Consider the following 12,312-nt stretch of genomic DNA (forward strand, 5'->3'; position numbering starts at 1 on the left):
CCAAAGTGACAGACATTGATCACCGAGATTGAAAAATCATCAGAGATACACACTAAAAGGGACAACAAAAACAAGCACCAATTGGCATACATATTTGACGCACCTCTGCCTTTGAACTGCATGTATGTGGCGCACACGACGCCCACCGGAAGTTTGGCGAAGTCCTATAGACAGAGGGGAAGCAAAGAGTAAGCCCAATTTGAGAGATTTCAAGAGGAAATTCATCGTTTATTACTTTTTCTGATGGAGCGAGACTCAAAAGAACAAAATCTTGCACTCACTGTATCACGAGGTCGTGCGTGGATGCCATCCGCGGCGACCAACGCATCCACCTCCCGAAGCGCCGCGCCTGGAGCGCGCCCATGTAGGCGGCCGCATCGTTGCCCGCGTCCCCGCTGGCGTCGAGTGCGAGGGAGACGGCGAGCTCACCCCCGCCCTCCTCCGCCAGAGAGAGCTCGCCGGCGGCGGAGGCGAGGAGCTGCTGGTCCTGGGCGGACTTGCCGGAGAGCAGGAGGAACGTGGTGGCGGCTGGGGCTTCGCCGCTGCTGCTATGCTCGGCTGCGGGAGCGGGAGCGGCGACCCGGCGCGCACATCGGTGGGGAGGCTGGCCAGCGCCGGCAGCGGCACCAATTGGTCCTCGGCAGCGGCGGATCGTCTCGGATCTCGGCGGCGGATCGTATTGGAGTAGAGATGGGATCGAGAGGAGTCGGCAATGAAGGATAGGATCGATGGAGTGTTTTTTCTGCCGGGTGTGGGGTTTTTTTCGGCCTGCGTGGGGTGGGGTGGGGGAGGGGACGAAAATAAACCGGTTGAAAGTTGTGGGACTATTCAATCAACTCGTCCATTAGGAGTAGAAATTAAATATGATAATGGTAGATAGATAAATTACAAACTAGGGAGGTGGGAGTGATCTTTGGAAGGATTACTCCTTAATTAGTGATTTTGTAAACTTTTTAACGTCAATTGTCGACCTAACAAACAGAGCGACTGAATGAACTTGGCCAACCTACTAATGGAAAACACCCATGGTCTCGACCTATTTTCCTTTCATTCCCCACACAATCTTTTTTGTTTTGTTTTTCTTTTCCATGGCATTCATCTGGTTTTCTTCTTCTTCTTTTTTGTTTTCTTGTTTTCCTTTTTTTACCCTTTAAATCCATGGATACTTTTTCAAAATTCAGAAATACTTTTAGAATTTCAAAATATTTTGAACATTCTTTAATATTTCTAAATTATCTAAGTTGGTTATCTTAAAAATAAAATATACTTCCTCGTTCCTAAATATAAGTCTTTTTAGAGATTTCTATATGGACTACATACAGAGCAAAATGAGTAAATCTACATTCTAAATTATGTAGTACATATTGAAATCTCTGAAAAGACTTATATTTAGGAATGAAGGGAGAATAAGTTTATTTTTTGTGAGTGTTCTATAAATTCCATAATATTTTAGAATTTCAGAACATTTTCTAAAATAGCGTACATTTTTCATAGTCGTGAACATTTTTTTAAACTCCAAAACATTTTTAAATACGCGGAAGTTTTTAAATTCCAAAGCATTTTCATCATTCCTGGACATTTTTAACATATACAAACATTTAAGATAATCTTTATTTTGTTTAAAAACATACACAAGTAGTATTTCTTAAAATTCATGTTTTTTAAGAAATTGGCGTACACACAGTGTCGCTATTCCTAAAAAATAATGTACATTTTCACATAATGTCTCACTATTCCTTATAAAACATGTCTCATAATTCGTTCCTAAATATAAGTCTTTTTAGAGATTTCACTATGGACTAGATACGGATCAAAATGAGTGAATCTACACAAATATGTCCATATACATCCGTATGTAGTTTGTAGTGAAATATCTAAAAAGACTTACATTTAGGAACAGAGGGAGTATTTTATTTGAGAAAAGACAGTAAATGGGCATCTTATATGATAACCAGCAAGGAAAAATCAATCTCATTGTTCACTAGTTAGGAACGGTCAACAGTTCCATTTTAAAAGCATGCGGTATTTGGTCATGTCATCTCTAGTTTTACAGCACATGTGTGGCACCCAGAGATTTGTTAGAATTCATGTATGACCCTCATCTAGGTCCTAATTTAGGAATATGTGTTTTCAACAGTGAGTACCTTCTGATGATTTATGAAGTACCTCGAGGAAGAGGTATTCGGTACTCGTGCTACATTGGTAAGGCCTGCTAAATGTACCGCTGACTAAATTATCTTGTATTGGGTAACAGGTGAAGTATTGTTGAAGTATAACTATCTTGCCAATCACATTTTCTACTGTATTTAAACATCAAACTGTAAAAGAAAAAACTCAGCGTTCAGTACAACACAGAGCAAGGACTGTAACTTCATTGCTTCAGCTCCCTTACAAATTTGATCCACATTTGTGCAAATTGACCAAACAAAAGTTTGTGAGTGCATAGGCAAAGGATGAAGAAAAAAGCATTGCAAGGCAGAGAACAAAAATCTTCAGCAGCAATATTTGATCCAAATGAACATCTCAGCAGCCAAAGAGTAGAAACACAAGAGCGTTAATTAGACAACACAAAAAACAAACATAATACCAACCTCTTGGCATTAGCACAAACAACTAATGCGCAGAGCTGCCATGCATGAACGAACAAACAACAGGACATTAAAACAAACACATGTGGGGCCACAAATTGCAAAGAAAACATCATCTATCAGGCAACTGACTTCGAGTTTTAAACTTAAACATTCGGAAAGAAGCAAGGTCTCTGGAGCACTCAAAAATACAAGCAGTGGTTCTCTTTGTAGCCAGGATCATGCAGGCACAACAAGCTCTGCAAAACGTCTCAGGCTTCATTCAGCAGCAGAGCATGATAAACATAACAAGAGGATTCAGTCCTTCATCTCATCAAGAAAACGAGCCATTACAGACATATATAATGAAGGTAGCAACAGACCACAGCCTACGACCATTACAAGTTCACCCATGCTTCCAACTGTGCCATATTTAAACCATCACACCCCGACTCTAATAGATATAAAAAGCACAGAAGGCTATCAGCGAATTAACTACTTATAAAATAGATAAATGCAGGGACACGTTAAAGACAAGATATAGATGCCTGGAGCTGAAGGTAATTAACCACAACAATCGAAGCAAGAGCTACACTGTTGAAAGCGCCACGAGTTGAGCTGCTCTTCTTTTTTTCCTGCAAGCAGTAGCAAATATGGCATTGTTAGACTAGTCACCAAGAAGTGTTGGCAACCTTCGCACTTGAGGATGAGCGACTCGGCATCTTTGAGGGCTGAGGTGTAGTGAAGTCGTGGCGGAAAGCTTTGGCCACCATGGGATGCGAGGCAGTGTGGTGCCCACACTTGCCCTGGTAGATGTCGAGGAGGATCTCGATACCCTTGTCTTGCACGACGCAGCGCTGGAACACGCATGTCGCACTGCGCTTGACGAGCTTGTTGTTGATGATGATGTAGGCGGACGCCCGGCGCTGCACTTGCCGGGCCTCGGTCTCGTCCATTGGGAGCGCTCCGCTCTCCTGGAAAGCAAGGATCGGCTGGGCCCAGGATGGAGCTGTTACCACAATGAAGACGGTCACTTGGATGGGATCCGGGGCGGCAGCCCCGGGGTCGGAGTCAGCATCCCTTGGGTTGGGGCTGACAGCCCTGAGCCGGAGCCGGCAGCCCCCGGGACCGGACTAGCAGCCCCCAAGCCGGAGCTGGAAGCCCCCGAGATTGGACCGGGGTCTGCAGGGTTGGGTGGGGGAGCTGCGGGGTCGTCCGGGACGAAGATGGACTCTGAGTCAGGAGATGGCTTGATGGATGGCTTGCGCGGGTGCTCGAGGGAGACTCCGGGTGGGATTGCTTGTCGGATGGAGTCTATCTTGGCGAGGGTATCAGTGGCCTCGTTGTCCATGCAGGCAACATGAAGGAACTCGCAGCCGTCGAAGCCGCCGGAGAGCTGTTGGACGAGGAAGCGGTAGCTAGCCGTATTGGTGTCTCAGGTGTCCCATTCGCCGGAAGCTTGCTGCACTACCAGATCCGAGTCGCCATAGCAGAGGATCGCTGGATGCCAATCTCTTTGGCCAGCCAGAGGCCATGCACGAGGGCTTCGTACTCGGCAACATTGTTGGAGGCGGCAAAGTGGATCTGCAGCGTGTACTGCAGTCGGTAGCCCTTGGGGGACGACAGCACTATGCCGACTCCCAAGTCGGATCGCATTTTGGAGCTGTCAAAGTGCATGCGCCAGTGCGTCGAGTCGGGTGGCATCGGCATGTATTGGGTCTCTGTCTAGTCGACGAGGAAGTCAGCCAACGCCTGGGACTGATGGTGGTGCGGGGCTCTTAGAGGATTGTATAGCCGACTAGCTCGATGGCCCACTTGGCCACCCGGCCAAAGGCATCCCGGCAGCCCATGATCTCGCCAATGGGGGCCTGAGGGAGTCCTGGATTAAGGGGTCCTCGGGCGTCCGGCCTGTTGGACATGGGCCGGACTGATGGGCCGTGAAGATACAAGACAGAAGACTCTCTCCCGTGTCTGGATGGGACTCTCCTTGACGTGGATGGCAAGCTTGGCGTTCGGATATGAAGATTCCTTTCTCTGTAACCGACTTTGTACAACCCTAGTCCCCTCGAGTGTCTATATAAACCGGAGGGTTTAGTCCGTAAAGGCAATCATAATCATACATACTAGACTTCTAGGGTTTTAGCCATTACGATCTCATGGTAGATCAACTCTTGTAATACTCATATTCATCAAGATCAATCAAGCAGGAAGTAGGGTATTACCTCCATAGAGAGGGCCTGAACCTGGGTAAACATCGTGTTCCCTGTCTCATGTTACCATCGACCTTAGACGCACAGTTAGGGACCACCTACCCGAGATCCACCGGTTTTGACACTGACATTGGTGCTTTCATTGAGAGTCCCGCTGCGTCATTGCCAAGAGGTTCGATGGCTCCATCAATCATCTACAACAATGCTGTCCTGGGGGAAGTTTTCCTCCCCGGGCAGATCTTTGTGTTCGGTGGCTTCGCACTGCAGGCCAACTCGCTTGGCCATCTAGAGCAGATCGATAGCTATGCCCCAGGTCACCAGATTAGTTTTGGAACCCTGGACTATGTCGCTGACGTCCGGGGAGACTTGATCTTCCAAGGATTCGCGACCCCAACTTCCTCTCTGGCCTTAGATCCAGAGCGCGTCGCCATGCACGAAGACGGACTTCTTGAGCCCGCTGGACTGTATGCGGCCACTAAACCCAGTACGGAAGAGCCGGATGGAGTAGCGTCGCTGGCAGCCATCACGAAGCCAGACCCTTCTCCGGACATTGGCTCCGAACCCTTGGAGTCAGCACCGTGTGAGTTCGGCCGAGGAGGCTCCCTCCCGCCGTACTCCGCGGACTCTCTTCTCTCCAGACAAACCTCGCCTTTAAGCGAGGCTCTGGACTTAATGCGAACCCTTGTCATTACAGAGGAGCAATGTCCGAACTACGCCCAGCTCGGACTAGGGGCTGAGGGCGGGGAATTTTACGCCCCACCCACCACCCACTTCATAGCCACTGTCGAGGACTTAACCGACATGCTCGATTACGACTCCGAAGACATCGACGGTATGGACGACGATGCCGGAGATGAGCAGGCCCAAAACCTGAAGGAAATATGCCCTAGAGGCAATAATAAAGTTATTATTTATTTCCTTATTTCATGATAAATGTTTATTATTCATGCTAGAATTGTATTAACCAGAAACATAATACATGTGTGAATATATAGACAAACAGAGTGTCACTAGTATGCCTCTACTTGACTAGCTCGTAAATCAAAGATGGTTAAGTTTCCTAACCATAGACATGAGTTGTCATTTGATTAACGGGATCACATCATTAGGAGAATGATGTGATTGACTTGACCCATTCCGTTAGCTTAGCACTTGATCATTTAGTATGTTGCTATTGCTTTCTTCATGACTTATACATGTTCCTATGACTATGAGATTATGCAACTCCCGTTTACCGGAGGAACACTTTGTGTGCTACCAAATGTCACAACGTAACTGGGTGATTATAAAGGTGCTCTACAGGTGTCTCCGAAGGTACTTGTTGAGTTGGCGTATTTTGAGATTAGGATTTGTCACTCCGATTGTCGGAGAGGTATCTCTGGGCCCACTCGGTAATATACATCACTATAAGCCTTGCAAGCATTGTAACTAATGAGTTAGTTGCGGGATGATGTATTACGGAACGAGTAAAGAGACTTGCCGGTAACGAGATTGAACTAGGTATTGAGATACCGATGATCGAATCTCGGGCAAGTAACATACCGATGACAAAGGGAACAACGTATGTTGTTATGCGGTTTGACCGATAAAAATCTTCGTAGAAAATGTAGGAGCCAATATGAGCATCCAAGTTCCGCTATTGGTTATTGACCGGAGACGTGTCTCGGTCATGTCTACATAGTTCTCGAACCCGTAGGGTCCGCACGCTTAACGTTCGGTGACGATTTGTATTATGAGTTTATGTGCTTTGATGTACCGAAGGTAGTTCGGAGTCCCGAATGAGATCGGGGACATGACGAGGAGTCTCGAAATGGTCGAGACGTAAAGATCGATATATTGGACGACTATATTCGGATATCGAAAAGGTTCCGAGTGATTCGGGTATTTTTCGGAGTACCGGAGAGTTACGTGAATTCGCCAGGGAGTATATGGGCCTTATTGGGCTTTAGGGGAAAGAGAGAGGAGAGGTTGCGCGCCCCCCAAGGCCTAATCCGAATTGGACTAGGGGGAGGGGCTGCGCCCCCTCCTTCCTTCTCTTCTCTCTTCCCTTTCCTTGACTCCTACTCCTACTACTTGGAAGGGGGGGGGGAATCCTACTCCCGGTGGGAGTAGGACTCCTCCAGGGCGCGCCATAGGGGCCGAACCTCTCCCCCCTCCTCCACTCTTTTATATACGTGGCCAGGGGGCACCCCATAGACACAACAATTGATCTCTTGATCTCTTAGCCGTGTGTGGTGCCCCCCTCCATCATATTCCACCTCGATCATATCGTAGCGGTGCTTAGGCGAAGCCCTGTGTCGGTAGCATCATCATCACCGTCACCACGCCGTCGTGCTGACGGAACTCTCCCGTGAAGCTCTGCTGGATCGGAGTTCACGGGACGTCATCGAGCTGAACGTGTGCTGAACTCGGAGGTGCCGTACGTTCGGTACTTGGATCGGTCGGATCGTGAAGACGTACGACTACATCAACCGCGTTGTGCTAACGCTTCCGCTTTCGGTCTACGAGGGTACGTCGACAACACTCTCCCCTCTCGTTGCTATGCATCACCATGATCCTGTGTGTGCGTAGGATTTTTTTTGAAATTACTACGTTCCCCAACAAAACCCGCCGTTTACCAGACGCTGGACGGCCACCTCTTCGTATGACGTGTACATGGTGGATACACCCACAGAGAATAGCGGCGATGGCAAGGAAGAACCAGTCAAGGATAAACCTCCTAAGATACAGCCAAAGCGCCGACGTCAGCGACGTCGCTCTAAATCACGCCATGGAAAAGATAGCAATACCAGCACAGGAGAAAACAACACTCCGGGTGATGCCGAAGACAGAGAAGTCCCGGTCGAGCCAACTTTCGAACAGGAGGATCGGGAAGATGGGCAAGTTAGCCCTGATGAGCAGGCCATAAACAAAGACTCGGAGGATAGTAATTATCTCCTACTCTCCAAGGATGAGGTGAGCCTCGGTGACGAAGACTTCATCGTACCCGAGGAACCTCTCGAGCAGGAGCGCTTTAAGCGCCGGCTAATCGCCACTGCAAGGAGCCTGAAAAAGAAGCAGCAGCAGCTTCAAGCTGATCAGGATCTGCTCAATTACAGGTGGACTAATGTCCTGGCAGCCGAGGAATACGGCCTCGAGCGCCCAACCAAAAGTTACCCGAAGTGCAAATTGTTACCTCAATTCGATGACGAGGCGCGGGAGCCCGTACCATCAGCGCGTAATGCGGCTGACCGACCACCACGTGGCCGGGACAAAGCGGCAACCCAAGCCGAACGCCAGCCCATACTACCCCGCCGTAAAGGCAGGGGCATAACAGCTTGGGTTATACATATGACCTGCGGCAGGACCTGGACAATAGAGCAGGTCATACCAGATCGATCTACGGATAGCGGGGGCATGCCCCGACGCGCGACGACGGCCATCTAGCCGGACGTGACAAACATAACCACGCCCGGGCCAAAATCCGCAGACGAACTCCATCCGAGCTACGTCGCGAGTTGGCCCGATATAGAGGCGCTGCACACCTCCTTTGCTTCACTGATGAAGTAATGGAACACGAATTCCTAGAAGGATTCAAACCCGTGAACATAGAATCATACGATGGGACAACAGACCCCACGGTATGGATTGAGGACTTTCTTCTCCATATTCATATGGCCCGCGGTGATGATCTTCATGCCATCAAATACCTCCCGCTAAAACTCAAGGGACCAGCTCGGCACTGGCTAAACAGCCTTCCAGAAAACTCCATTGGCAGGCGGAAAGACTTGGAAGACGCCTTCCGCGATAACTTCCAAGGTACATATGTCCGGCCACTAGACGTCGATGACCTAAGTCACATCATCCAGCAGCCCGGAGAGTCAGCTAGGAAACTCTGGACTAGATTCTTAATTAAAAATAACCAAATTGTGGATTGTCCGGACGTCGAAGCCCTCGCGGCCTTCAAACATAGCGTCCGGGATGAGTGGCTCGCTCGCCACCTTGGTCAAGAAAAACCAAAATCCATGGCAGCCCTTACCGCTCTGATGACCCGCTTTTGCACGGGAGAAGATAGCTGGGTCGCTCGTAGAAGCAACAATACCAGTGATCCGAGCACTTCCAAAGTTCGAGACGGTAACGGCAAGCCACGACGCAATAAACACAAGCGTCGAAATAATAATGAAGGAACGCAAGAAACGGCGGTCAACGCCGGATTTAGCGGCTCCAAACCCGGTCAACGGAAAAAGCCATTCAAAGCAAACAGAGACGACCATCCAATTTAGACAAGATACTGGATCAGCCCTGCCAGATTCATGGCACCCCCGATAAACCAGCTACTCACACCAACAGAAGCTGTTGGGTCTTCAAACAAGCTGGCAAGCTTAATGTCGAACACAAGGGGAAGGGGCCGCCTAGTGACAGCGATGACGAAGAGACTCGCTAGCCGAACACCGGGGGTCAGAAGCAATTTCCCCTCGAAGTGAAAACCGTAAACATGGTATACGTGACGCACACCCCTACAGGGGAGCGTAGGCGCGCACTACGGGACGCATACGCCATAGAACCGGTCACCCCAAAATTTAGCCAATGGGCGGCCTGCCCGATCACTTTTGATCGCAAGGACCACCCAGCCAGTAACCGTCACGAAGGTTCGGCAGCTCTGGTCATCGACCCAATTATCAGTGGATTCCATCTCACGAAAGTCCTTATGGATAGCGGTAGTAGCCTTAATCTGATTTACCAAGACACTGTCCGCAAAATGGGCATTGATCCTTCAAGAATCAAGCCCACCACAAATACCTTCAAGGGAGCAGTACCCGGCATAGAAGCTCACTGCACAGGCTCAATTACATTAGAAGTCGTTTTCGGTTCGCGGAACAACTTTCGAAGCGAAGGCTTGACCTTCGATATTGTCCCGTTCCGCAGTAGCTACCAGGCACTACTCGAGCGTACCGCTTTTGCTCGTTGTAATGCGGTCCCACATTACGCCTATCTAAAGCTTAAGATGCCCGGTCCATGTGGCATCATCACGATAAACGGAAATGCGGAACGCTCCCTCCGTACAGAGGAGCATCCTATGGCTATTGCAGCCGAATTACAAAGCAGTCTCGTCAAGCCGCATATCTCAGCGGCCATCAAGCCACCGGTCCCTCTTAAACAAGACCGATCAATCTCAGAGCTGGATTAGCAGTTCGGCCTCCGTCGTTCGCCTCATACAGCCGCGAAGTTTGGACCACGCATACATAAATATGCACTTAAAATACCCTGGTCACCGGCGGAGGCACAATACGGACAGTACTACAACGCGGTCCACACTCCCATAGCCTTTTTCCTTTTTCTAACTATTTTTTATCTTTTATCAGAGGTGACTCAAAGGCTGGTCATCTTACGGACTCTTTCGGAGTTCGGCTTCGTATATTTATCCAAAGGTTGTTCCTGTTAAGGAGTCCTTTCGCCAAGGCAAGGCGGCGCAGACGTGCGACAGGAGGTCCAAATAATTTTTTGCATACCACACTCTTTCTTTCGAGCCTGTAAAGTGCCTTTTCCCTCAGCCTTCGACCCCCGGCATATCAAATAGCCCGGGTAGCGGCGTTATAATCTGTAAGATTGCGTTTGACGTGTCAATCAGATTCCCGTGAACATAATCCGTATTCAGCATTCACTTTTTCTAAGAACTGGATTTTGCTTCTTCGATTGTTTCACGCACGCACCTCGGCAAAAAATGCTAGGGGCTCGATATGGCAACATATGAGTTGCTGACAAGTCCGAACAGCTTTATAGCATACTTCGGCGTTACGAGTTTGGTCTTATATGCATCAGCTCCGAATCATGTCTTTGGTCAATAGTTGGGTTGCCCGGCTCTTGTGCTTGCCACCTTTCATTCCGTCCTATCGGCTAAGGTAGTAAAGGGAGAACTACTACGATTGTGTTTCCGGTTGATCTGGTCAAGCACCTCAGTAGAGAAAGCCGAAAACTGACTGTCATGATGCGGCGAGAGCTGGTCAACCACTCGATGACTTATCAGAATCTTTCGCGATTCCTTCCGTATTACATGAATGACCGTTCTTCTCGTCACCTATGTAACGCACCGTATTCGGATAACAGCGGACATACCAGGGGCTATATCATAGACCCACCGTCAAACTCCTATGGCTAAGTGAAAGTGTTAAAGCCCTATAGTACGATTGCCTAGTTCGCCACATTGACACGTCCTTCACGGACCAAGACGTTGGGTCAAGAGTGATCAAGTGCTTTTTCGAACACCCCCGTATCATATGCGAGGGGGCTGAAGCCGACGACTGGTAAACTTCCAGATTATACAAAAAACGGCCGCACAGGAGGAACCAAAACTTTTAGGCAAAAGTATAAAAAACATAACCTTAATATATCATAATATTGTTTTCACAATTTTGGTACATTCACTCGAATATCATATCCTTCGAGCACTGACCCTCTATCAAGCGGGCGCCCTCTAGGACATCCTCAAAGTAATGCTCCGGCGTGTGATGGTCCTTGCCCCCGGGTGGACTCTTTGCTGCAACGTCGGTGGCCTTCATCTTCGCCCAGTATGTCTTGACACGGGCAAAGGCCATCCATGCACCTTCAATGCACGTTGACCGCTTAACGGCGTCGATACGCGGCACCGCATCCACAAGTCGTTGCACCAAACCGAAATAACTATTCGGAATTGGCTCAGTCGGCCACAGCCGGACCACGACGTCCTTCGTGGCAGATCTGGATATCTTGTGGAGCTCGGCCCACTGGGCCATCTGTTCGTTCAGTAACAGCGGACACTTTGGCGTGCTGAATTGCGACCAGAAAAGCTTCACCGTTGCATGCCCTTCTTTCGCTTGGAAAAACTGTGCCGCATCGGAGACACTCTTCGGCAAGTCCAAGAATGCGTATGGAGAACTCCACATTTGATTAAGCGGGGCATACTTCGAATCGCCGAATTTAGTCTGTAATAAGAAAGGCTTACTGTCCGCTATCTCCCCAGCTTGCGGGATCTCCTCCCGAGCCGCTCTAGACTCGGATCATGCTTCTCTCGCCTCTTGTAAGGCCTTGTCGAGATCGGCCATTTTGGCCTTGTTATCCTCCTCGAGGAACTCACACCAGACAGTGGCTTCCTTTAGCTCGCACGCCATGGTAGACATTCTCTCCTCGCACTGGCGCAGAGCAGCCTGTTCGGCCTTTAACTCATCAGCTGCCTTCTTGGCAGCCACATTACTCATCCTGGCTTGCTCCTTGGCTCGGGCAAGTTCAGCCCGAAGGGTCTCAACCGCGGCAGCACTATCTGCAGTTATGCATGTCTCAGTATATAATTCTCAGCTTCGTGCTCATATTATTATACATACATATACTGACCGCCCCAAAACATACCTTGCGCCTCGTCGAGCCGCCTGTTAATAAGCGTGATGTCGTCATCCGCCGCATCAAGTTTCTGCTTCAGACCTGCAACCTCTGTAGCGTGGGCAGTCGCCATGGATGTAACAGCCTATGTTCCAATTAATTAGATTATTTCCTGGGCATATCTTTTTCGATCCTCTGATTGCCTC

Source organism: Aegilops tauschii, chromosome 5, assembly GCF_002575655.3.
Source record: "Aegilops tauschii subsp. strangulata cultivar AL8/78 chromosome 5, Aet v6.0, whole genome shotgun sequence".
In the NCBI taxonomy this organism is placed as follows: domain Eukaryota; kingdom Viridiplantae; phylum Streptophyta; class Magnoliopsida; order Poales; family Poaceae; genus Aegilops; species Aegilops tauschii.